This window comes from Amblyomma americanum, chromosome 8, assembly GCF_052857255.1.
Source record: "Amblyomma americanum isolate KBUSLIRL-KWMA chromosome 8, ASM5285725v1, whole genome shotgun sequence".
NCBI lineage: Eukaryota > Metazoa > Arthropoda > Arachnida > Ixodida > Ixodidae > Amblyomma > Amblyomma americanum.
In genome coordinates, this window is record NC_135504.1 from 34817264 (window position 1) to 34844855 (window position 27592).

The window sequence follows — 27592 nt, forward strand, 5'->3', positions numbered from 1 at the left end:
TAGAAAGAGCAAGGGGCAAAGAACTGTGCCTTGTGTAAAGAAGTGTAAAGAAGTTTTTGTAAGGGTGGTGCTGCGCTCTGCACCGGGTCACTGCGCTATGAGGGACACTGGGCACTGAGCGGCAGCAGATGCTGGGGTAGAAAAGCAGGGCCCAGGCCGAAGAGGTAGACGGTGGCTGATCCGCTCGTGCCTGCTCAGTGAGATCCCAGACAGTTGTCCCTCGCTCACCATGCAATGCGATACGCTGTATATATGCAGTGAGATGGCCATATCGTCTGTCTACGCAGGCTGCACGGACGATCCCGATGTTCCATCCATTCTGGATGCTGCGTGGGTCGGCTTTCTCGTCCTGAACTTGCCCTGTAAGCGTGGCCGATGGGCAGATTGCAGAAGGGTGAGTTTGTTGAGACCCCGCCGCTGCGGTATCCATTTGACTGCTATTCATGGCGTGATGGTATTTGTGTGTAAGCAGGATTCATATAGGTGCCTTCGACACATTTCCGGCCAAAAACTTTAATCCTCTACTCCTCCTTCAGGGGTGACTGGGGACGCAGTTCGCCAACGCCTACGTGTCCCGCACCATGCCAGACATGAGCACCGTAGTGCAAGTAGTGAGGGACAAGTCCGCTGTTTCATCCTGTGCTGGCCTCTAACAACGCTGCAGCGAACAAAGCAGGAAGAGGAGACGCCTTGGTGAGTGAGGGCAGTGCACCGCTTGCGCTGTCCGATGCGCTTCTGTCGGTCGTTTCTATCACTGCACTTCTTAATCAAAGTGGTTTGCTTCCAGTCTCTCATAGAAATCGCATCTGTCGTCTAAAATTTTTATTTCAGTTAATCAAAGGTCAGTACAATATTGACACATCCAATATTATATCGTTCTCCTCAGGGTACAACACAAGACAACGCCATGATTTTACGGTAACACCATTAAACGCACGAAATAACACCTTTAAGTACTCTTTTTTCCCCAGAACGATTACAGACTGGAATAATCTAACTAATGATGCAGTAACCCAAACTTCACTAAAAAGGTTTGAAAGCCACCTTTAACTTTTTTTATAATGACGTACCGCTACATTTCTTTGTTTCATTGTTTCTTGATCTTAAATTGTTGATCAATTGTTCTTGTTTGTTTGCTTGTTCCTGAGGTCGTTTTTGTTGTTTCCAGAATTTATGTATTGTGTGCCCACCCCTGCGAAGGTCTTGTAAAAGATCGCAGTATCAATAAATAAATAAATAAATAAATAAATAAAGAGTTGGGCAGTGTTTATTTTCGTGCCGCACCATATACATATCCGCAGTACGTCTCTAAAGTGACCAGACTCTAGTCTCTTGACCAGTGCAGGCAATAGAAGTCGGCAAAACAGATCCGTTACCATGGGAAAGGAATAAAAAAAACCATATCCTTGGTACGATTTTGCAAGCAATGTGTGCTTCCATATGTGACCGTATAAATCTTTCAATGTAGAGCTCGAAACCTGCACAACTATGAGCGAGATAAAGCAATTTAATGGAACGAGAGGTGGAGAGGTCGGCCTGCTGTAATGTGACGATGAGTGTCCACGGAGGGGAGCAGGTTGAAGATTAAGTCATCCAACCAAAACAGACAGGCGTGTAGGCCCGAACATCCCCATTTATTCGAACGTAGAAAATAAACTAGTCCGTATTCTCGCAGCGCTGCTAAGGCTGGCAGGAGAGCATCTACACCACCAGCCGAGCACATGCCTTCAACCCCTGGTGGCGGTACCCGCAAGGCAACACCCAGCCGGATACGTGACAGGTTGGTAAATCATTATGACGTCATAGATTCCACAAGGTTTTTGAGCTCCCTGTAGCACTGCCGGTGTCGTGTTTATTGGGTTTCAATTGGGCTTGGTACCTTTTGCGCCAAGGAAATGCAGCCGTTGAAATATGAAGGAGCAAATTGCTTATACTGTTTTTTTTCTCTTGCAGCATCGGCTGTTTGGATGCAGCATCAGGGAACAGTGATGCTTTGGTCGGCTTTTTCGTCCTGGACTAGGGGTGCGTGCCTGAGGCCACAATAACGCTGTCGTCGGTTAAATGTTCAAATTTCAACGTGAATTATTGAGACAGATTCCTTTGTTACCTTGGCTAAATTCTTTACACAATGGTCGCGAAAATAGCGATGATTTTGAGTCAAATTATGATCTTCCGACTAGTTGTTTTGGACACTAAGGACAAACTAAAGTTGTCTTATTTGAATTGAATGCCGCGTTTTAATGACACAGAGGAAGCGGGACTAAAACCAGTCGTGGGAGGTATGCACAACCTGGAAAGTGTTGGTGGTTCAGCATTGCTAAGCGCAAATTATTATGCAAAACTGGATTCGCAGGCGGGCACCACTGCCTGAGTGCGCGATTGAGCTGTCCAATTATCCAGGGAGCCAGTTACGCACTACCTCTCACTTCCTGCGTCCCTCATAGCCTGAGTCGCTGTGGGACGTTAAACAGTAAACAACCGTTCCTTTCCTCAAATATCATCGGCATCTATAACGTTGCCTATGCGGCAATGAACACTTTGAATGCCGGCGGCATATTCCATACTTCTTAACTGAAAGACCCTCACAGTATGCGCAGTTTATCTCGAATCACATCTAAAACTCACACTTTAGACCATATCTGATAGCAGGAGATTTTAGTGCACTCTGTCGTCAATGAGGACGCTGGGTGAAGTAGAGGGCAAGTCAGGGAATATTTTACGCTATCCAATAGCACCTGTCTCCTATATACACGTAACCATTGATACCGTTGTCTCAAGTTCATGCAAAGTGAGTTGCCCGGATGTAAGTTTTTCATCATAGGGTCTTTATCCATCTTTATCAGCGAGTGCCTTAATCACAGAGTGTTTTTATCGATCAAGCATCAATCGTTCACTAAGCAAATCTGCTGCCCATAGGAGACCTCAGCGGGGTGACCGTTAAAATCAAAGTTCACTTTAATTGGCACTCAAAGACACCGTAATTCTAAAAAAGATGCCCTGAATCCAAGGCCACCTGTGGGGAAAGGAAATAGCCGACAAAGTTGCTACCTGCAGTAAAGAGAGGGAGAAAGCTCTTTATTGAAGAAGAGATTTTAGATGGCGTTTGAGAATCGCTGACAATCTGCTATCTTGCTTACGCGTGGAAATTAGAAATCACTACTGTGGCCCGCCCCAGGCAGTGCGCATGCTGCCGGAAATGCACAGCTTCTATCTGCAATACACGGGAGCACTGTGCACCACTTTTAATAAGCATTTAACTGATTTCTATACATTTTTCGTTTGACATTGCATTGACTTATTTTTATTTTTGCCTTTAAACATCAAAAGTGCTCAAAACATCAAAACAGGACAGGTATTTACCAGTATATTGCCAATATTGGGCCAATTACCTGTTTTGCTTGCGTAGCGGTATAGCAGCCGTTCGAGCAGCCGCTGTTGCTTAGTGGCTTAGGCGTTCACTTGCTCCTTTCAAAGTCCCGGGATTGATCCTTCATAGCTTGAACGTTAATGACGTCGTCCTCGGTTAAAGCCAAATATCTTTGCTGCAGCTACCCAAGCAGCTCAGGTCATCGGCCCAATATAGTAACAGGATGGTCCCATCCTGGTCCTTTGTAGGGCCAGCTTTGCCAATACACTTTCAATGTTGGGCCAATTACTTGTGCTGCAGCTATAGATCCTGAATTCTTCTACATTCCATCTTATTCCCAACTCGTTGATGGGCTTCCGCACCACCAGTTTATTCCGTTCCCTCTACAAGTGTAGGCTAAATCGATAACTTGCCTTCTTGTGGCCAACAATACTGCAACAACAGTGTTGGTATTTCAGGAACTGTCTAATATCATAAGCACTAAAAAACTGCGTATTGAATAATTCGTTCCACATTTGTTTTCTAACATGTTTGGTTAACGCACCGGTTATTGACCATGCCGTATCATCCACTGCAGGGGAGTGCTGCTGTCTCCCTTCAGCCTCATACACGGATGAGTCGCCAGGTATGTGCACAAACACAGTGGACGCTTGAAGTGGGCCTCTGCCGTCTCTAGACTGTAAGAAAGGAAAGTAAGCTTTGACAGGTGGAGAGAAAAAATGGCGGTGGTTTAGTTTTGTAAAACCTAGAGTGACGCCTTAGGTGCAGCTGGCCACGCTGAAGGCTCCAAATGCTACCGTAATGTATCTATCGCTACAAAATGGCACCCGCGATTGTCACATTAACAACCAGCCCACGTTGAGGAAACCCAGATGGTCAGAATAAATCTGAAGCCCTCAGTACGACGTCCCTCAAAGCACGTACGTCGCATCGTGATGTTAGAGCCCAGAAGTTATAGTTTCATTTTTTAGGTCGGAGCTTCGATCGGGGTTAAGTATGACACCCGCCTGTCTGCACTATAGAGAGGAAGTCATTGCCCGAATTATTTCAAAGCCTTGCGTCATTCTTTGACCGCTATAGATACATGAGTACACGCTTCAAGGAGCTTTCTATGTGGACAAAAATGGCATCAGCGATTGTCTCTGCAGCTGGGACTAAACCCCTCTGCTGTGCCAAACAGTACTTGTTAACGAAACAGCGCTAGAAGGAAGGGAAGGAATTACGACAAGGAAATGCATGGTCGTGACGAGAATGTGTAGATATTCTTGGAACTTTTCGCGCGATGTCTGTGCATTGAAGTTCTTGTTTTTCTCCGGCAGCATCGGTCCTTTGGATGTGACAGCCTGCATCGAGACTCGTGTGGTCGCCTTCTATTTCCTGAACTAGGGCGGCTGGCATGCCCAATTTGCAAAGTACGCCAGAGTAAGTGCGCCATGAGTGGCGTTTTTAACGAGTGTTGATTGCGATTCAGGGCGTGATGGTATTGGGCAGTAAGCTAAACGCAAATTGCTGCCTATATAGGCTGATTTATTTTCCTTCAGCTACACTAGTACCTCCAACATGGCCGAAGACAGCGGCGGTTATTTATCAGACCTAAATGTCGCCGACTTGTTGACTACTACAAGGAAAGGGGATGCGGATGATGCGAATTCATGCAGAAATTGAAAAAAAGCGAATCAAACTAACACATCTACTCGCCTAGTGAACAGGGTCGCGTAATGAGCGCAGGCTGAACTTGTGCTCTCGGAACGTACAATTGTTTTCTTCGCGTCATTATTGCACCTGATACTGTTGGTGCGCAAGTCTGCTTATAATACTGCGAATGTCTGTGGGTGCCCATTTTTTCATTGCGAATCTCCACCATGTGTCGAATGCGAAAAGGTGAGAGCTATGGTAGAGAGAACTGTAGAAAAAAAAAGAAAAAGGAATGCGGTCACTGACCATGTCATGAAATTAAAGACGTTTCGGAACCTGGTACGGGTTCCTTGATCACTGAGCGGTACAAGAAATTGTCGCGACTTATATACGTAACACGTGATTAGAGAACTGTAGCTACACACATGTTGAGAGCATTGCGGGCCGCTACGTCACTTATGGGTGCGGGATAGAGGTAGCCGTATGCTCTCATACATGGAATGCGCGCTGAATACTGCATTCCGCTTTATTGAGAACGTTAGTCACACCGGATGAAGTGCTTATTCTCCCAACCTGCCCTTTCTCCCATTTTTACCGCTTCAAATGATTTCTGGCTGTTCTATCCCGCGCAATTAACGCATTGCCCAAATTTTCAGGAATAATTCAGGGAAGAAAGTGCATTCATGGCACGAGTAAATACAGCAGCTCTAAAACAGCCTGTGGTCGCGCATTGACACACGCGCTGCCACGCATAACTATAACGCATCTACTCAGATGCAGCCAGAATGAGCAATGTCGGCACACATAACACGGCCGCCAGCCCACAGCACAAATAAAAACCAGAGCAATAACATTTACATTGAACTTGACTTCAGACTGATGTTTTAGAAGAAATATCGAACGTCACTCCGAATTATATCAACTCTGCTCTAGCAGTACGAAGAGCAGTATAAGAAAAAGTCCACCAATAGATCTGTATCATCGACAGTATTGTAACGGGGGCTAAGGTTGACGCTCAGACGGCGGCGAAACCACGGCAGCGACAGAGTCTCTCGCCTGTTCAGGTCAGCAGGCGCTCACTCTGAGCGATGATTGTTGTTGTTGTTTCCCCTAACAAATTGGCACATACCCACAAGGGGGATTGGCCATAACCAGGCGGTGACTATTTAAATTGCAGATTGCATATGGCAAGCGTGGGATGACCTAACAGAAATTGTGTAACTCTGTTTTCGTAGCAGAGGAGGTTGCAGGAGGTTAGGGCGACCTAACAAACTGAAAATTCGATAAGAGGGATTGAGTGAGAGAGAGTAGGAATCGCAAAAAGTAGTTACCAAAATACGAAAGGTTATGATGGTATGGGCCGTATGAAACCTTATGAAGGTAGATGTTTTGATTCTAGGAGATAATTTTGAACGGCAGAGCAAACATTCTCATTGGTATGGCCAAGCATAGAAGCGCCAAGGGACCGAACAACCGCATAACACAGACGCAAATTGAGATACTGCATTGGGACCTCTAATAGTCGCCTCCGGATCGATGAGTAGCTACGACAAAAGAGAAGAAAATGCTCTATTGTTTCCGGCTCAGCACAATGGTATTGTGATCGCAGTGAGGCTAGGATGGTGATCTTCTTCTTCACAATGGCTCCGGGGAGAAAAGGAGCCATCCTGACGACTCATGGTGCCGACAACGCAACCGGGTCGTATATAGTACGGCTTGAGTCGTTGGACATGCGTAGTCTCGCGACCACGTGGGCAGAGATCGGAAGACGGTCTGATGAGGGGCTCACTGAGGATGTGCGTTCCTGGACGCGGTAGGGGCCAGGGTATTTCGAAAGAAGTTTCATTGAGAGGCCGGAAGCAGTGGAAGGGATCCACACCCAGACGAGTGAACCGGGTGGGAAATCCGGATCATGCTGACCGTCGTCATGGCGGTGTTTTTGGCGCCTCTCAGTGTCTGCCGGGAACGACCGTGCAATCTGGCGGGAGTCTTCGGCGTGCTGAGCAGCTTCATAAACAGTTGTACAACTTTGTTGATGCGAGTGGATGGATTTCGGCCGTAGAGCCGAAAAAATGGGGAGAAACCGGTGGTGGAGTGGGTAGCAGTGTTGTGGGCGTACGTAACATAAGGTAGAACGAGTTCCCAGTTCTTGTGGTTGGCAGCAACGTACATGGCCAGCATGCCGCCCAGAGTGCGATTAAATCGTTCAGTTAGAACGTTTGTTTCCGGTAGGCTGTACAAGTCCGATGAATGATATTGCACTCGGCGAGTAGAGCTTTAACAACGTCAGCCAAGACGCGTCCTCCATTACTGAGGAGTTCACATAAAGCGCTGCATAATGAAGGACGCGGTTTCTGCATACCGGGTCAGGTGACCAATGGCAACAATAACCCAGTGGTTGCCAGCAGCGGTGTGCGGCAGAGGTCGTATAAATCGATGCTAACATGGTCGATGGGGCGAGGAGAGCAATGTAGTGGTTGCAACTCTCCAGCAGAGTGGTGAGGCAGTTGCTTACGGCGTTGGCAGGAGTTGCAGGAGCGGAGGTACTCCACGATGAAGTTATACATGCCTTGCAGTAAGTAGTACCATAGACGGATGCGAGTGTCCGTCTTGAAGACTCCCGTGTGGCCGCATTGCGGGTCAGCTTATAAACTGGTGCAGATTTGGGGCCGGAGATGTCGGGGAATTACGAGAAGCCGTTTCTGTCCATCTGACTTACAGTAGCGCTTATAGAATAGATCATCGGGAATTGGAAAATGTGAAGCTTGGCGACGAAGGGCGCAGGATGCTGGAGGCTTAGATGGGTCGGAGAGAAAGTCAAGAGGAGAAGCAATCCACTCATATTTACGCTGCTCAGAAAGCATGTCAGAGGTGGTGAGCGAAGGTGCAGTGGATTCCAGGGCGGAGAGGCTGGTAAGCTCGGCCGGTAGCGGGGAGCGGGACAGGGCATCAGCGTCCTGATGCTTGCGGCCTGACCTATATACGCACGTATGTTATGTTCTTGGAGACGGACAGCCTATTGGGCCAGGCGAAGAGAGGGATCTAGCGAAGCAAGCCAACACAGGGCATGATGCTCGGTGACCACGTCAAACGGACAGCCATAGAGATAAGGTTGAATTTTGACAACGGCCCAGACACAGGCCAAGCACTCTTTTCCGTCGCGGAGTAGTTGGATTCGGCTTTCGCGAGGGTGCGGCTGGCGTAAGCAACCACATCCTCCTCGAATCCACACATGCGTTGGTCGAGCACATCCCCGAGGCCAATGCCACTGGCGTCCGTGTGTACTTCGGTTGGGGCTGCATGAGGGTCGAAGTGACGCAAGATGCCGTGAGGAGACTGCGCAAGGTGTTGTAGGCGTCGTCGCAGGCAAGCGACCAACTCGAAAAATCCGCGTTGCTGTTTTGAAGCTTAGTTAAAGAAGCAACAATGGCCACAAAGTTGCGATTAGAACGCCGAAATTAGGAACAGAGCTGCGCAGTTCATTAATACAAGCAGGTTTTGGAAAGGCAGTCACAGCACAAAGGCTGGCGGTGTCGGGGCGAACGCCCTCTTCTGACACATGTCCTAAAATTATCAGCTCGCGAGCACCAAATCGACACTTTTTTAAGTTCAATTGAAGGCCGGCGTCCGTAACGCATGTTAAGACGTGATTCAGCCAGGACAGATGAGTCGCAAGTCGGGCGAAAAGATCACGATGTTGTCGAGATAACAGAGGTATGACTTCCATTTCAGGCCGCCCAGAACGCTGTCCATCATGCGCTCAAAAGTAGCCGGGGCATTACAGAGGCCAAAAGGCATGGCCTTTTATTCATACAGGCCATCACGGGACACAAATGCGGTTTTAGGGCGATCGTCGGCTGCAATGGGGACCTGCCCGTACCCAGAGCGTAAGTCGAGAGAAGAGAAGAGTTCCGCTCCTTGAAGGCAGTCCAGAGCATCATCAATGAGCGGAAGAGGGTAAACACCCTTTCGCGTGATCTTATTCAGGCGGCGGTAATCAACGCAGAAATAGACCCATCTTTATGTTCACGAGGACCAAGGGCGAGGCCCAGGGACTGTGTGATGCCTGAATCACGCCGCTCTGAAGCGTCGTGTCAACTTGGTCTTGAATAACTTGGCGCTCACTGGCGGAGACACGATATGGGCGCTGACGCTGAGGGGCGTGGTCACGGGTGTCGATGTGGTGGGCGACAGTCGACGTGCGGGTCAAAGCGGGTTGGTGCGAATCGAAGGAGGAACGAAATTGATGAAGGAACCCGAGAAGTTGAGTGGGTTGAGTTGCAGGAAGAGAGGCGTCGATGGAGGGAAGGAAAACGTCTGGAGGCGAAGTGTCGAGTGCAGGAACCGGCGGGCTGAGGGCATCTACAATGAGGAACGACGAATCGTCAGTTTCATTGCGATAGAGAATGAAATCAATGATCTGCGCGTTACTGAGGCACTCACCACGATGCACAGCGGACGGATATGAAAACAGATGGGTCCCGAACAACGCGATAAGGCCAGCTGACCGGGTGAGGACGGCGTAAGGTGTGGACAGGTACTTGAGGCACAGAAAGAGGGGCGATGGTGTAAAAGGTACGTTGCCGTCGCAAACAAGGTCAGAAGTGATGGGCACAAAAACACAAGAACGGGCAGGCAGTTCAATGTCTTCTGCAACGGCGGCTTTGGCAGGAGCAGCAGAAGGGGCATCGGGAGACGAGGAACCGCTGAACAAAATGAACTCGAGTTCAGCACGAGCACAATCGGTGACTGCCTTATGTGTGTCGTGCTCAGTGAACTAGGCATCTAAACTTATGTACCCGTCAGCACTTTGTGCAACTGAGATTTGTACTTATTTGTATTCTCTTTCCTGTCTGCTTACTTGCCGTTTTATTTTATTTCCATATTGACGTCGGGATCCTGTTATTAATGTTTTCTGATGCTGCTGTCAAGTCATTGTAGGGTGCGTCGACCCCTTTCAAGCCTTCTCTCTGGCTTTTTGTCGACGCACCCAACATCCCCAAGATGTTGAATAAATAGAATTGAATTGAATTATAGCAGGACAGCAAGTCCCAAGCCAAAATGATTTCATGATAACCGGTTGACAAAATGAATAATTCAATCACGTACAGGATTTCCTGAATAACGACTCGAGCCGTGCATGTCGCTAACGGCTCAATAGCCTGCGCGCTTTCGGTGCGCAGCGAGAATCCAGAAAGTGGGGTCGTCACTTTTCGCAAGGAGCGACAAAAGGAGGCGGCCATGGCAGAAACAGCAGCACCGGTGTCGACAAGCGCCAGAACAGAAACACCCTCAGATTGGCGGCAGATAATCGAGGCCATAGACATTTCGCTGGTGGTGCAGTTCTCGCCTCAGGAACTGCGGCGTCTAGTTTTCATCTTGCGAAAGATTCGGGCGCCGGTGCGGGGGAGAAAGGGAGCGGCAACGAGGAAAAGGTGAGCACCGGGTGGAGAAGGGAGTGCGGTCAGGTGAAAGCGGGCGACTCTTTGGCGGCTCGGCTGGCGGTGAGTATTCACTGGGAGGAGGCCAGTAACCGGCATCTGGGGAGATTGGCGCACGACGACGGCAAAGCGGGGCCACGTGACCAGGCAGTCCGCAAGAGTAGCAAATAGGCCGACTATCACTAGTACGTCAGTGAATGCCCAATTGTCGAAGCGGTCGCAAAAAAAGGCGTCGGAGCGTGAGGAACTTGAGGCACAGACGCTTGAGGTGGAGCGTAGGTTGGACGGTAGTTAGGTGGGCGTGGCTGAGAGAAGGCGGCAGCGTAGGTCAGGGGTGCAGCGACAGGTGCGGGCGGCTGTGCGGGTGCGGGTGGAGGGACCGGTGGAAGGGCCTGAGCCACTTGTTCGCTGATGCCAGTGCGAAGGTAGGAATACTTCCAGCAGAGATCTATGAATGTCAAGCACAGAATGCAATTATGCCTATGCGAACATTAACCCATTATCGTTATCCGAAAAACTGCCATCCGTGAACACGATCTGGACACCGGAACCGAAGGGAAAACTAAACTGCTAGTGGACCGAATTCGCGTTCTTTTTTAACTACGCAATTAGACAGTCATTTTTTTCTCATTTGAATGGGCAGATTTTACTGCTTGTAAGCCCAAAGATCCCCATCTATTCGAACGTAGAAAATAAGATCGTTGTTATTCTCGCAGCGCTGTTAAGCCTGACAGGAGAGCATCTACGCCACCAGCGGAGCACGCGACCCCATCCCCTGGTGGCGGCGCTAGGGCAACACCCAGCCGGATACGTCACAGGTTGGTAAATCTTTATGACGTCATTGATTCCACAAGGTCCCTCGGCTCCCCTGCAGTATTTCAGGTGTCGCACATATTGGTTTTCAAGAAAATGCAGCCGTGGAAACATGAAGCAGCATTTAACGCGGAAGAGAAAACACGGTTTGGTATTTGAGAATTGAGTGAAATATTTATCTAGCTTATGTGATTGAATCAATGCTTCCTATTTGCTGTACTCCTCCCGTTGTTGAGCACGGTAATCTGGTACTGAAGGGATGAGTAGAAGATCCAGCACACATCCCATTAGCTACAACTGAGTAGCATCAGTCAATTTAGCCAGCTCTTTTCCTGTGCTTTTGTTTGGTTACGTAATTGTCGTGGTGACAAAATTTTAATTCTTACCATGGCCAAACAGCCCGTGAACAACTGCGTACACAGGACGCAGGTTCAAGGAAGAAAGAAACATGAAGAATCTGGAACAAATATCGGCTGACTGGCTAGCGGCCCGATTCAAAACGCACGACAGAATTTTCTGTCGCGCCACACAATTCTGTGTTGCGAGAAAAGGTTTTTTTTTTCGAGCATTGTGTTGTCCGACACAGGTTCGTACCCTAGGTTACATTGAACGACAATGGTGATTGCTGTAAGTTCTTTCGGACGACAGACATCTTTCGCGTACTTATCTTCATGGCGGTACCAGGTAATATTTTCCGCAGAGAATAACGATAGATATTAAAAAAGGAGTCCTGTTCTTTTTCGTCTATTGACTACACTAGAATTCTTGACAAACTTTTGCAGACATTCATTACTGAGTCGTCGCGCATTGTTTTTCATTCTCCGAATTATTTCGAATCAATATATCAATCAATCAATCAATCAATCAATCACTAATCTTGCTAATCATTTTGTTCGGTTTCTTAAAAATTTAATTATTCCATTTCTTTAATAGACTGCCATCGAAAGGTAATGAGTGTCCTCCTTACTCTCCCCTTCTCCCAGAGTCTCGAGCGCAAGGCTCCAGGGTTGGAAGAATCCATCGTTACTTGCGCCCAGTGTGGCCATCTGTCCAAGGGTTGGACCATCAAAGGCACCTGTTTCTCTCTTTGGCCTTTGGCGTAGACCTCCAAGGTCAAGGAATTGCGGTACGTTTGTCTTTTACGTGCTTTCGCGATCGCGGCCGATGTTGTCACAGTAGAAACGAATTGCCCCTACACGACGAGGATGTCTCTGCTAAAGCAATGCAGGCTTGCTTTCGAGTTCACGGCACGGCACTGCAGTTTAGCCACATACGCTGTGCAACTCACTGTTTGCTTTGATGGTGTTCTGTTCTTCAGCCGTGGCTACACGATTCTGATGGAGGAGAAATGCTGGACGGGTTGTATATTTTAATTTCGGCTCCCATTGTAGAACCACAGATAGCCGGATATATTCAAAAGGCTTCCAATACGAAGAACCTCGTGGCCCACAGAGGGGCGTGAATATAGAAGTTCAGTGACCTCACTTGACTCCGCGTCTGTTCAGATGAATTAGGTTAATTATTAATTGCTTGTATCTCGCGTAACATGAGCGACTTAGTGTGTTAGCTTGGCAACGTTTCGGTAAAATCAGTGTTGTGTGAAATTTTATTACCAATTTAATCTGTTGTGGGGAAGCCGTCCGAGGGCTTATTGGAATGCCTTACCACATGTAGTGTGGCATGGAATAAAAATATTTGTACAAGGGACGGATCACCGGAGTGGAGTAATCGCTACTTAATACGCTGCGGTAAAGAGAGCGATAACGATACCGATAACGATAACGAGAGCGGCTGGTTTTTGCGCTCAGTTTCTGGGAGGTTCAGAACAAAGTCAAGGCATGCGAAGGATTTTAACTTTTCTTTTTGCGCCTCTCGAGCTGGCGATCACTATTGCTTAACTGTTTACTTGCCGCCTTACTAGGTTGTTTTACGTGCAGGAATGAAATTAGTCTCCGTCGAACGTAACATGACCTACCACGTGTAAAACAGCTATTGGAAATTTCCACCGAGTAAGGCACACTACGTAGCACCGTTTCACATCCCACATTTTCAGACCAAAATTTTAAATATTGAAGGTAATGATCAATTCTTCCTGTTTCTGTTTTTCCATCGCTCGCGTCTGGGAGCTTACAGCGAAAACCTTACTAGGAAAAAAATACAAGTCTGATATGCAGATACGATTTCTCTCTTTCCCGCTCAAAAACGCTTTTGTCCGGAATTGTTGCGTATATGTAACTATCATATTTCAGTGCATTGTGTACCACGCTTTCACACGGGAAATTCTATTATTAGATCTTGAATAACCGAGGATCATGCTCTTTTTTCCTCTAGCCTCGGTGTTCAACGTAGAAGCCAGACCTGGAACCCTCCCCGACTTGTTTTTCCAGCAACAGCCCACCCCTCGATGTCCGGACTTGCTGTTGGCTCGGAAAGAAGTCCAAGCGATGTTGTAGCGCGGCAGCTACAACACTGCCTTAGCTACAGCCCAAGGGACTTCGGCCAAGCATACGCCAGCACAACATGTACAGACATTGTGCGGGGTAAGACAGAGAAACAGAATGGTGAAAATAAAATATATAAAATAAAGCTGCGGGCCTGATTTGTGTAGTTTCAGCTGGAGACTCGCGACTTGCGTTGAAGCTTTACATTCTTTACATTCATACTTTATCGGTCGCTTGTGAACTTAAGCGTAGAGTTAAACGCGACAGCGTTTCCTCGTGGTCGAGCACCCGTAGGCACCCGTATGTCGAGCACCCTAGTGGATTTCACACAATTTTACGAGCAAGGGCCCGCTTTTAAAGCGAAACCTTTACTACCATCTCCCGTAGCTTGTTCGGATCACGTGTCGTCGCCGAGCCTCAACTGCGCCGAAACCGATTAACGGGGGCTTTAAAGCAAAGGGGCATAACTGGGCACCCTGGGACAGTGGACACCTCAGTCGCCCTTTAAGATACGTGGCGGTAGTGAGATATACGTGCGCTGCCTGCGTTGGCATCCGCAGCGTTGTAGCAGAAACCTTGCTTTGACGTTGACAACGTTGTAGACTCCAATGATTTTGAGGAAAGGAAGATCACATAACCTGCTCCCTCGATTTGTGGACGCCTGGCGATGGTGAGCAAGATGTGGGCGGCATGCATTAGCGCTGAGAACGTTGTGGCCGACACACTGCAATAAAGTGCGCAGCGTTCACTAGGTGAGACCTCTCGCGACCGGCCATTGAACTGCCACTGTCAGGGTGGCAGGGTGGGGGCGCTGCCTACCCAGTGTGCGGAACACACTGCCAGACGCCAAAACATGCCAAGCCGCGTCTACTTGCCCGACACACCACAGCTTTCGCTCTCTAACCATCACTAGTAGTTATGCGTCACTCCGCAGTGCTCCTGGAATCCCCCGTGTGCCATGGAGAGGTGGAACGGAGACGTCACACTCGCAGCGATCCTCGTGGCCTCTGGGAGAAGTAGAAAACTTGTCCAAGGTTTTAAGAGCGTGAGCTCTTATCACGTTTCGAGATTTTGTGGGGTCTGCTACCACCCTTGATTACAGCGCCACCTGTGGCAGCAACTACTCATCATGTTTCGATATTTCGTGAGGTCTTTTGCCACCCTGAGATCAAAGCGCCATCTGTGGCTGCAACTAGAAAACAGCTAATCTCACATTAAGAATATCAGCGCTATCCACATTATCATTGCAGAAACAACCACCTGCCGCGTGCCAATGATGACGTCACAGTCCAATATGGTGGATATACGTGGAACTAAATGAGTATTACGTAAGAGAAAATGGCGGCATGCTTTCGGTTTCTCAATTTCAGGATAGCGGTCATTTAGTTGTGCCCGGTCCCTCACCAAAAAATATCCTAAAACGGGTAGGAAAACTGTCCCGTTACGTGACCGCTATGCATGTATACATTCGCTGCAGAAGAAAAGGAAAGTGCACGCTCCTGCCTACTGGCTCAAGCCGAGCCACGCTCGCAGCCGCGTGCTGAAAGTAGGAGAGTTAAAGAATAGGAGAGCAAAGATAGAAACGGCGCGCCCTGATGCCCGGGCCAATCCCGGAGGCAGTGCAATACCGGCCCGATCCGTGCCAGAGTGCTTCAAGGCGATCACTCCGCCATATTCCCCCACGGCAGCAAGGGTGCTGCTGTCGCGGGCCACTGAGCCGTCGGTGTACACGAGGAGATGGTCCTGGAGCTCCTCGTGTATGACGGCTCTGGCCAACTCCTGCACAGCACAGAGGGGTGTGCTCCGCTTTCCCGCAATGCCGACGATCTCTCGCTGTACCTCCGAGGCAGCAGGCCAGGGCGCGCAGGAGCCGTAGGGGGGTGGGCCTTGTGTCAATTGCTCATACTCGAGCAGCGCCGCGCCCATTCGTGAGCGCGGGTGCGAGCGCATACGCTGCAGCAGCAAGCCGCCGTCCGGTGCGCGGTGAAGCCGGTCGATGTGATTCAATGCCTTGCGCGCTGCTTGGAGCTCAAGTGGCCACACTCTTGCCTCGGCCAACGTTGCGGCGCACTGCGAATTTTTGGGCAGGCCTAGGCACACGCGCAGGGACTTGCGGTGCTGGAGCTCGGGTTCCTTCCAGCACGGCTTGCGCACCGTGACGAGCGGCAGCGCATAAGGCGGTGCTCTTCCGGGCGTAAAGAAAGTGCGATTGCGAGCATCACAAACCTTTTTTTACGTCCGGAAGAGCACCGCCCTATGCGCTGCCGCTCGTCACGGTGCGCAAGCAGTGCTGGAAGAAACTCGAGCGATTGCGAGCATCAAGAAGACCCGCCGCGGTGGCTCAGTGGTTAGGGCGCTCGACTACTGATCCGGAGTTCCCGGGTTCAAACCCGACCGCGGCGGCTGCGTTTTTATGGAGGAAAAACGCTAAGGCGCCTGTGTGCTGTGCGATGTCAATGCACGTGAAAGATCCCCAGGTGGTCGAAATTATTCCGGATCCCTCCGCTACGGCACCTCTTCTCCGTTTCTTCTTTCAATCCCTCCTGTAGCCCTTCACTTACGGCGCGATTCAGGTGTCCAACGATATATGAGACAGATACTGCGCCATTTCCTTTCCCCCAAAACCAATTATTATTATTATTATTATTATTATTATTATTATTATTATTATTATTATTATTATTATTATTATTATTATTATTATTATCACGGACAACCCTACAGATTTTAAAATACAATGAAGTGAAAAAATTGTTTTTTGAGGAAAGGAAATGACGCGGCAGTTGTCTCCCATATCTCGGTGGACACCCGAACCGCGCCGTATACGGGAAGAGATAAAGGAGGAACTAAGAGAAAAAGGAAGAAAGAGGTGCCGTAATGGAGGGCTCCGGAATAATTCTGACAACCTGGGGATCTATCTTTCTTACTTCTTTCACTTCTTCCTTTATCCCTTCTCTTACGGCGCGGTTCAGGTGTCCAACGATATATGAGACAGATACTGCGCCATTTACTTTCCCCCAAACCAATTATTATTAATATTATTAATATTATATCATGTTCTTTCATCACTTGTATCCTAGCGTTCTAAAACTGGGTAGTGCAATCAAAGTCACGCGTAATCGAAAATCGTGGGGCACAAAATTAATGATGGGTCGACGCGAAATCAAGCACCACACCTGATTTTCGCGTTCAGAAGCTGGATGGTTAAATTCGCGTTAAGCGTTCCAAATTTCTCGTAGATTCATCGTTGTGCATAATAATGCCATTTTGCGCCATTGTAAAGCGGTTTTGTTAGACGCCACGGGCGCCGCCGAGCTGCAGACGTTGTACGAACGCCGCCGGAACGGTGAGCGCCTCGAACGGGACCGCACTGGAAGGCGACGTGTAGGTACACCTCCACCTGAAGACGACGTCATGGTAGCTGTACTAAGGCCTTGTATCGAGCAGGTGTTGCCATGATCCTAGCGTAGTAGGTGCTTGGAGAGAAGGCGGTGAGGGATCCATATCTCTTCTGGATGACGTTGGCTGAGGACGCTGGCCGCAGATGCACTGCACATCAAGACATTGCCTCCTATAAGTAAGATCACAGATCTCATCGTCCAAACATGATACATTCGTCCGGCATTGAGGCATGCCGATGTAGACACCAACATTGAGCACTGAATGCCACTGACGCTGTCATCGTCATTCTTGTTAGAGGTGGTAACCATTCCTTGAACTTGGCCGTGCTGTTTGCGTCTCCTGAAAAAACACGCTTTGTGATGGTGTGTGACCAATGGGAGTGCCTGACATGTGTGTGGGTATCAATGCTTCGAGTTGTATGACAGATGTGGTGTGACCATCGATTTGGAGCAATCGTACTGGGAGGTAGTGAATTAGTTATGACGACAACGAAAAAGCAGCGTTCTTTGACCAGCTGTTATGTGTGTTGCTACATTTTCGTTTGACGCTCATCTCCAAGGTGGAGATTCGAACGATGTATTGCAAGAAAAACAAAATTCAGCTTGCTTTCCGTTCATTTGTTGGTGTGGGGCCTGTTCACACTGTAACAACTTTTCGAAGGGCGTTTTTTAGTTTTTAAGAAAGGCAATAAATAGAATAAAGCTATTGGCTGCAGCATAGTTGACATCCAGGACTTGCTGTATAGGTAGTTCAAAGGAAGGATGGGTTACGAGTCTGATGAAAGTTCAGCGTTAGGAGGATACTTCTACTTCGTGTTAAAAAAAATATTAGTTATCAGGAAATGTAAGACGCGGTAGCTGTCTGGCGTCTCAGTACCCACCTCAACAACAACATGAGGGAAGGGAAGATCAAAGGCCGCCGCGGTGCTTCGGTGGCTATGGCGCTCGCCTGCTCATCCGAAAGGCGCGGATTCGATCCCGGCCACGGTGACCGAATTTCGATGGAGGCGAAATTATAGAGGCCCATATATTGCGTGATGTCAATGCAAGTTAAAGAATGATGGAAGTCAATGAGACAAAGAGGTGCCGTAGTCTATAGGGGGCACCAGAATAATTTCGACCACCTGGGGATCGTTAATGTGTATTTACGTAGCACAGCACACAGGTGCCTTGTGAGTTTCACCTCCATCGAAACGCGGCCACCCCGTTCGCTGCGTCGGGTACGTAGCACGCAACACGGAGCCCTGCATTGGCTCGTGCCCTCCAGGTGGCGACAGCAGGCTATCACGTGATGGCCAGACTAGCGATCACGTGCACAGAGGTTATAAAAGGGAAGCGAACAGGACGAGTCTGCTGACGTGTGCATAGAAGAGTGAGCTGCACCGCAACTGTCGCTGCGCCTCGCAGTAGCGAAGCGTTCGAAAATTCTCCGAAGCCTTCGCCCCTGGGTACAGCAGATTGGATTCAGCAGCGGATGATGCTTTTCGGTGGCGACCCGAGGTCCTTTCGGCATCAACCCATGCATCCTTCTCAAGATTTTCGAGATAGCGGGCGCCGTCGTCCACCACGAGGAAGCTCCACCTCCGGTAAGCGTTCCAAGAGGTCTACGCTAGGTTTGCCATTGTCCAGCGCTCAATGCCATCGGTGAGATTTCGGTGCTTAGCCATTGGCGATGGACTACTGCAACTTTCTGGAGTATTCGCAACGGGAAGAGAGAAAAAAAGCACCAGTTCTGCCAACGTGTGCGTAGAACGCCATTCGGCTGCCATCTTTACATTGCTGTGGGGACGCTGGGTGGGGGTGGCAGTATGAAGTCTTCACGAGCGCCTTGGACGTAGCATCTTTGCGCTATTTTGACTGGACTCCTCTTGTGATTTCAGTGTCGCCGAATCCATCCAGTCTTTTGTCCTCAACAAGCGCAAAAGATATTTGTCGATCGCCGCTGGCCGTCGCCACGTCATCCTCTGGCGTCAAGGGGAGCTTTGGCGACCATCGTCTCCGCAAGCCTCCGGAAGGAACAAGAGCGTCTTGGACTTCCTTCACCGTAGGATCCGAGATCACTGGTGGATTTTTCTCATGTTCCATGGTGAGTGGGATGCCCTCAATTATCGACAGACTGCAGACGTTTTCGAACTTGCATTTAGAAACGCCTCCGAGACGAACGCGTTCGTACTGTTTCTTTGTGTTGGTATTTTCAGGAATGTTAAGAATGCCATCTGTTCTGCGCAGTATTCTTGCACCGACGCCGCATTGTTTTGTAGTTCGTTGCATCTTGCGCGCCTTCTTGATTAATGCTCTTTTTGGAGCCTTGCTCGACTGTTAGCTACCGGAGCCAAAAGCAGCGAGCGCCTCCGCGTCTGGGCCACGCCGGGCACACAGGGTTACGGAACGCTGTGAATGGGAAATGCTGAGTTGAGTTTGTTGTTTCTGCCTCTGGTTTGGTCGCTGACTGCTATTTATTCAAGTTAGTGTTGCACCGCCTGGGTAGACCTGTAACAATACAGAAGGCGACGAAGCGTTGCCCCGCCTTAGTGGCTCAGTGGTTAGAGCAGTCAGTAACCGGGTTGAAGGTCCCGTCTTCTATCTCGGCTCTGGCGACCGCGTTTTGAAGGCCAAATGCAAAATGCGTCCGTCTCTGGCCTAATCCCCTTGGACTACGGCGTCCGTCGTACCCCATGTGGTTTGATCTATGGCGTCTTACGTCCAAGAGACACTCGGGCAATGAAGGACACCGTAATGGAGGGCGCCAGATAATTTCAACCACCTGGGGTTCTTTAACGTGCACTGACATCGCACAGTACACGGGTCTCTAGTATTTCCCATCCATTGAAATGCGACCGGGATCGAACCCGCGTATTTCGGGTCAGCAGCCGAGCACCATAACCACTGAGTCACGTGTGTCGGTTCTGGACGTTAAAAAAAGTGCAGACTTCTCATTTCTTGTTATTTTTTTCAGCACTACATTAACCGGCAGAGCGAGTCTTAACCTCTGATAACGTAGTGCCGGAACCAGACATGAATAAAAGAGCGATCCTTGGGCCGATACTTATGCCCCATTTTCAATGCTCAAAACTGTAAAATTGCAATTTTTTTTTTCATGCCTTAGCGCCGACAGCAATGTGGCAGACACGTGGCCCTGCAATCATAGTCCGCAGCGTTCACTGGGTGACTACACGTGAAAAAAAAAACAGCGAGAAAAGACGCAAGACCAGAGGAAGACGCGCACAGACTGTCTGTGTGCGTGAAAAAAGAAAGATGTACCGTAGTGGAAGGCTCCGGAATAATTTCGACCAGCTGGGGATCTTTAACGTGCACTGACATCGCACAGCACACGGGCGTCCTAGCGTTTTGCCTCCATAAAAACGCGACCGCCGCGGTCGCGTTCGAACCCGGGAACTCCAGATCAGTAGCCGAGCGCGCTAACCACTGAGCCACCACGGCGGGTCATGAATTAAACCGCAGCAAATTTCTTTCGCATGGCGCGGTTGAGGTGCCCATCGCCAAAGTTGAGTTATGCGCCTTTCCCTTCGTCAAATCGAGTGGAGGGTCTAGACCAATACAAGCAAAGGGGTCAAAACTGCAAATAAGGCGTGGCTGGAAAGTAGACTAATTTGCTTCAAGCAGCCTTGCCCTGGACTGCGCCGGGAAGGACTGAAAGGGGCAGTCGAAAATGCAGAACGCTCTGAATCAGGCATGCGTCTCAGGTCGTGCCAGCGCTTTCAAGTCCCGTCCTGCACTCTACCCTCAAGCAACGTTATTGGGCGCGGCAGCCGCTTGTCAACCTTCGCGTTTTTAAGGCGACAGCATTACTAGCCCCATTACGACAAAAGCTGGCGGCGTGTCTTATGTTTGGGATAGCGTATTTGTGTGTACTCGCACACGGTACAGAAAAATCCCAGCGATGACAAGAAAGAGCGTGACGACACCAAGCGGCCGTAGGACAAACACAGCCGCGTGCCGCAATGTTAGACGATCATATCAGTCTTATATAACCGCCACCGGCTGAGCTCAATGTTGTGCTGGTATTGCCGACTACATTCGTTCCAAAAAATGTGAGGAATCGTTCGTCTTGCAGCGTTCCAGTGGTGTCCTGCTATTTCTCGTGGCATATAGCTCACATGTTCTAGTCAAGATGAAGGCTAGCTTGCGAGAATGATTAGAACCTGTCCTAAAAGGCTCGGTTGAGGTGCCTACCGGGATGCGAGAGTTAATGTGCTGTTTCCTTTCCTCAACACTAATTTTGATATTAAAATTGTGACGGACATTTATGGGTGTAATACGGTTTCTCCTTCCATATTGCATACGCCTCTCAGGTTGGAGGCTAGTCCGCGACATGTGTTCGAACCACTCTGACCTTTGTGGATTGAGTGTTTGGAGGCGCGTCTTCTGTTCATTGCTCAGTGCGCAACCTGTATCGAGGTCGAACGCTCACGACTCCCTAATGCTTTACCTCTTCAGCCGTGTTTGAGGTGTCCACTGAGAGGATAGAGAGTTAGTGCGCAATTTCCTGTCTTCAAAACCAATTTTAACAGTAAATTGTGAGGCTACAGTTTGTCGTACACCGCTGCGGGTGGTGTCATACGGTTTCTCGTTATATGTATACCATTCGCTTCTTATGTTGGGGGATTGTTCGCGACAGGAAGAAGGCCGAATAGGCACGTGAGATTAGAGACGCGCAACCGGACAGTGGCTTGTGAAATGTGAAACGGGCCCACAGCTTCAGACCTCGAGGCTGTAACTGCCAGCCAGCTTTAGCTGATTACGGGGCTAGGCCGGGAAGCTTAAGTCCACTATTTTCTCTATTTGGTATATCTTCTTCTATAACTATAAATCGGCCGTGTCTACTGGCAGAGGCGAGTGGTAGTGGGGTCGTTGTGTCAATTAATCGAAACACGAAAGGAAAAAGGCGCAAAATAGATTTTAAAAGAAGCTAGAATTGATGTAGTACTATGTCTCTGTTTTTACTACTATTTTCGGGTGCTATGTTCACATTTAAAGAGACGAAATTAGGCGTTTGCATTTTGGTGTTTATCTATATAGTACTTGTGGCACGCAGGAGGACCTAATGTCAGAGCGGGCCTGGGACATGCCCCCGACACATTCCTGTGTATGTTAAAGTGGTAGGTCACAAGGCGAACAATCCCGGCCTTGATGTATTTGCAGGTGTGAGCATAAAGGGTTTGGTAAAAATTGTTTTGTGGAAAGAAAATGGCGCAGTAACTCTCTCGCATCTCGGTGAACACCTCAAGAGCGCCATAAGGGATAAAGGAGGGACTGAGAGAAGAAAGGAAAAAAGAGGTGCTAATAATTTTGATTACCTGGGGACACTGACATAGCTCAGTGCTCAGGCGCGTTTTGCGTTTCACCTCCGTTGAAATGCGGCTGCCGCGGTCGGGTTCGAACCCGGCTCAACAGCCGAACCTCTTCTAATCACAGGAGCCACCAGGTCGAGCATGAAGCAGTGTAAGACTGAATAGGGAAATAAGCGCCGTAGTGGTGGATGAATTTGGACTACCTGGCTTCATTTAACGTGCATTGACATCACAATGCACATGAGCATTTTTAGAGCGCTAGCTATTCCTGGCACGCTACCTGTTTTCAACACGCCCACTGTCACGTGACCACGAGTGCAGCTGCGCGCACAAGGGCAGGGAGAACGGCAGTGGAGGAGGAAATTCGCGCAGGATATCCTGAGCAACACGGTCAGACCTCAATACACCTCGCAGCGAAATCCAAGTGTCGACGGCTAAACAGTCGCATACGGCGCCAGAGGTCAGAGGATGGCCAGCTGCGCGGCGGGACGACGTGGTAGGTCAGCCGAGCCTGGTGTAGAGACCCTGTGTGCCGTCGTGGGGAGCTCAGTCGCGACGAGAACGCTGTTATTGAATAGAAAGAACGATGTCGCACAGACAACTTTTCTAGGGACGCGACAGTCAAGAGGTCCGCAACAGTTTAGAAACGCGCTGCGTTTGGTTCCCGGCAAACAGAATTCATTGCCAGGTCGTCCGTCACCGCATTCTTCTCTTGCAGCGTTACCGTAGTGCACGCGCATTGCTCCTCACGTGGCGCGCTCTGCTGTCGATTACACAGTCTTTGTTGACAAGCTACGCAGTAAGTGTGACCGCAGGCAGCCCTTCTGATTGACTCTGCTCTTGACGTTGCCATTTCTTCGTTCATGAATTTAATACCGTGGGTTGCAAACGCCGAAGAATCCTGCTACTTTCCTGAAAACGCGCAAAAACTTAACGAACACGTATCAGCCGGCTGACCATTATCTCGTGGAATCGCGAAACCATTTACGCCAATTTAGCTGCATATGTTATCTTTGTGCATCACCTTAGTCATGAGTGCCTAACTTCGATCTATTGCCCAGAAGATGCAATACCAATAGCTTTTGCATTTTTCGCAGCAGACGGAGCCTTGCGACAATCGCTCGCGTGCCCAGTGTCCTTTCACGCAGAAGACGACGACGCGGGCAGTGGCGCCATCACCATCTGTCAAGTCGTCCTGTTTTTATCGGCTTGCCGTCAAGTAACCCTGCCTTGGAATTCGAGGCAGCAAAGCACGTAAGTAGTCTAAAGTGCCATGCGTAATTCCATTTGTTTATTATGTTTCTATGCTACCTGGCTTCAACCTCGGTGTTCAAAAATCTAAAACAGGAAAATAATCTGGCATTGAACCCCGGAAAAGGTTTTCCTGACAGCATGAAAAAAATTGCGTATGGGCACTAGTTGTAAGCATATGCGAGATACTCGGCTATAGCTGCCCTTACAAAAATTTTTTTACAGTCCAAAGACTATCCATAGATTTCTATCAGGTCTAGGGACTCTGACACCATACAGAATGCCTATAGGCAATACACATCCCATACACCGTATATAGACCATCTATAAATTTATGGCCATACTTTTAGTAGAATTTTTTCTATAGACTACTAATAGATCAAAAGAATTATCTGTAGGAAGGGAATAGTCCATAAGCAGTGTATAGAATGTCTATAGACCAATTATGAGGGTGTAAACATATCTCAAGAGGTCCAATGGAAAATTTCTTGATTTGATGTAGGACTCTTTCTAACACTGATGCATCGCTTTGCCCCGATGCAGCAGCGACATCCTGTGGGACGACACCACGTGTCCAGACAACGGAGACTTGGTGCCTACCGCCTCTGAAGTGCAGTCGTCTTGTGGGTGCGACCGGAGGACGTCAAGAACGGATCCTCAAGAAAGCGAGTCGTAAGATGCATTGCAGACGGCCTTGCATTTTTACATTCGCGCTCAGTATGACCTGCAAAGAAGCGGTGGCGTTTCCTGAGGTCTCTGGATAAAGTAGTCAGGGTAATATAGCGGAAAACTGCGGCAAGATTTGCACTAAGAAAGCGACACACTTTGTTTAAGTGCGTAGAACATACGTACCATACTAAGTTCTTACTACTGCCATTGAAAAAAAATTCAGAAGAAAACCTTGCTCACCAATCGAACACTACAATTCCCATTCCACGCTACGTGCTGAGACGTCTGAGAGAGCGAAGTTTTGGAGCACTTTGGAGGCGCGTTCAAAGAGGAAACTTGGTTATGCATGGTCCCATAGAGTCTCAAGCCGTATCCAATGGTTACACTGGTTTTCCTCTGACCACTTCGCTTCTTCTGTGCTGTTGCAGGTCCACCGTCATGGCGAGGCGACCTCGACTCCACCCTGCCATCGCATTTGCCGCATTCGGTCTGATGGCTTCTCCGGCTCAAGGGTCAGCCTTTCTGCGCCATCTGTGAGTTTGCAGCAACTCGTCATTCGCGGCATTTTTTTTTAGATATCCACAAGCCATACCCTCGGCTTCGTACCAACCACGATGTATGGAAGCCCGTGTGAGAAAGCAACCCCAAAATAACCCACATCCATTTTGAGGCACATTTAGAGGAGGAGAGGATGGGGTCATTTTCATACATTGCCAGTGGCATAGATTGCTCAGTTATCATGGTCTTCGGTACGCCACCACCACACAATCAATGAAAAATAATTTTTTTTTCGAACGTTCAAGGAATACAATCCGGGGCTTTTACATTGCGAGGCCAGAATACAAACCATAGGCCACAAAACCAGATTGTTTTTTAAGCGAAAAAAGGTGAATCTAGAATGTGCAGTGCCTTAAGATTTTAACTTCTTTCTGTTGACATATTCCTCACATGTCAGCCGGGGGATACTCAGCAGCGCTGGATAGAGCGATAACGTTCGCGACCTTTCGGTCATTACAAAACAGGCCATCTAGACTGAATTGTTGATCAGTATTCTGGTAAAGGAAAGTAGAAGGCGATTTGCGTAGAATACAGTGATTGCAATGCGTAGTCTCTCTGGTCAGAAAGACCTGCCTGCACCTTTCCTTCAAGAAGACAGCTCCTCAGAAGTTGAATCTAGCCAATTAAGTTATTCCCGAAGCTTGAACGACGCTCTTGTATTTTCGCGACCAGAGATCTTGAGTAGTATCTGAGGCATCGTAGGGCAAGGGCGTTCATGTTACTTTAGGAAAACAGCGGCAATAATCGACCTCTGCTATGCGACTGATTTCGAGAAGAGTTGTATACCCGGTAACAGCGAAAGTCCGTTATTCAGTGTTGTTCAATGGAACTGCCAGCTATCCAAATCGAGGTGCGAAAACTGCTTTCGGGATCGGCGAGGTCGGTGAATTGTTTAAGCGCAACTCTGCTTCGAAGGGAAACCGGGCTGAACATTCGTTCACTTCTTCGATCCACGAACCTATTTACAGCGAATGGAATAAGAAATGGACAGACTGTGTCTTATCTGCAACAGATAAAAAACATGGGATTGACTGAACAGTAGAAGGTGCCTTATGGAACCCCTGTGCGGGTAGATTATGGATTCTGCTCGATTAAGAATATTCTCTGTAGTATTAAGATGGGTTAGGGGATTAGGGTGCATGAAAGACAGATTACGGTGGATTTGTGGGTGGATTAAAAGAATGCCAATGGTTTAACATTCACAGCACGTTAGTAGTCGTATGTACCCTCCGTAATTTTTTCGTTCTCTCCTGCCCCCTCTTCTATATAACTAAACGTTGCTTCTGTTTGCGTTCCATCTCGGTTGAGCGAAGCTCGCCACTACATAGTCACTGCCTAAGGAAACGTGAAGGACCCTTCTCTATCTGTAAACATCTCTCAGGAAGCCAAGTGCATTTTCTTGATTTGATTCTTGTTCTAATACCGACGTACTGCTTTTCCTCTCTTTAGGAGCAGCGACGTCCTTCGTTCAATAAAGAGCCACAATCAACACAACGGAGGCAGATGCCCACTGCCTCTGAAGTGCAATCGTCACGTGGGTGCCATCGGAAGGCGCGAGACCTGTTTTCTCGCCGAAAGCAAGTGCGTTGTGAGTAGCATTCCTAACTGGCTTATGCATTTACAGTCTCGCTCAATATGACCTGCAACGCAGCGGTGGCGCTTTCTGTGGTCTGCGGGTAAAAGTCTGCCTGTTATAGCAAGAGGTTGTGGCACCATATGTACTGCAGAAAGCGGCAGGCTTTTTATGCGTAATGGATAAGTAATATCGGATTTCAAAACTCATATTGGCTCGTGAAACAAGCCTGAACCAATTTTTACGTGTTTCATAAGAAAATGAGATTCAACCCTCTAGGGTCCATATCATCATTCACTACGTGAGTTCATTAGATCAGCCCTCCTTTTTTCATTTATTAAGGCATCTTACTCATCTCACATTTCATAACCTTTATGCCGCGAGGATATAAATATCGCTTGAAAAAAACCCTCTATGATCTGCGAAGGGTTTCTTCACGGTGCATGGTCACATTGTCCACCCAGTCGATAAGATCGCATTGAAGTTCTCCACACGTTATCCTACTACATTAAGTACGACAAATGGCACAACGACCTGCGCTATATGGTGTGTCGTGGAGCGCTGGCGGTGTGTTGCAATGATCAATTGCAGCAGTGAGAAAACAGCCTCGTACGAGCCCTTCCCTCGTTACTATTATATCTGGAATGTGGATGCATCGTGCACTGGGTGAAATACAAATGCAATTTTTACAAAATATATATTGAAAGGCACTGGGCGATTGATTTACACGGACGTTTTTTGTGCTTGAATTAGCACTCTACTTAGTTGCCGCCGACTTTAAATGAGAATCCGCCAGGTCCCATTGCTACTGGAATCGCCGCCGTGTTTTCCCGCGTCTCCGAGATAGGCGAGACGCTCGGCATCGTACATTGATTTCGGAGCTTTGCGTGATGACAGTCATTCTTTTCGTTTCACCAGCCGGGAGGAGCACTAGGATCTCGAAGATTTTCGCTCATTGATTCCTCCTAGCGGTCATCTCTCTACTTTCTTAGCGATGCCCTCGGACACCTTCTCATCGTTTGCGAGGCGGCATTCAGCTTTTGTTAGCGATAAAGGCAATCCTTCGTAGATCTTGTCTCATCGGGCATCTTGCCATGTCCGCGGCTGCGATAAATTGAAACTTTTTGTAAC

General features: G+C 48.6%; 1 protein-coding gene across 2 annotated transcripts in view; it reads left to right on the plus strand.

The window, feature by feature from the left end:
* LOC144101314 (uncharacterized) overlaps nucleotides 1–27592 on the plus strand; it is a 177039-nt gene that overhangs the window by 115788 nt on the left and 33659 nt on the right. The gene's annotated exons all lie outside the window — the stretch shown is intronic.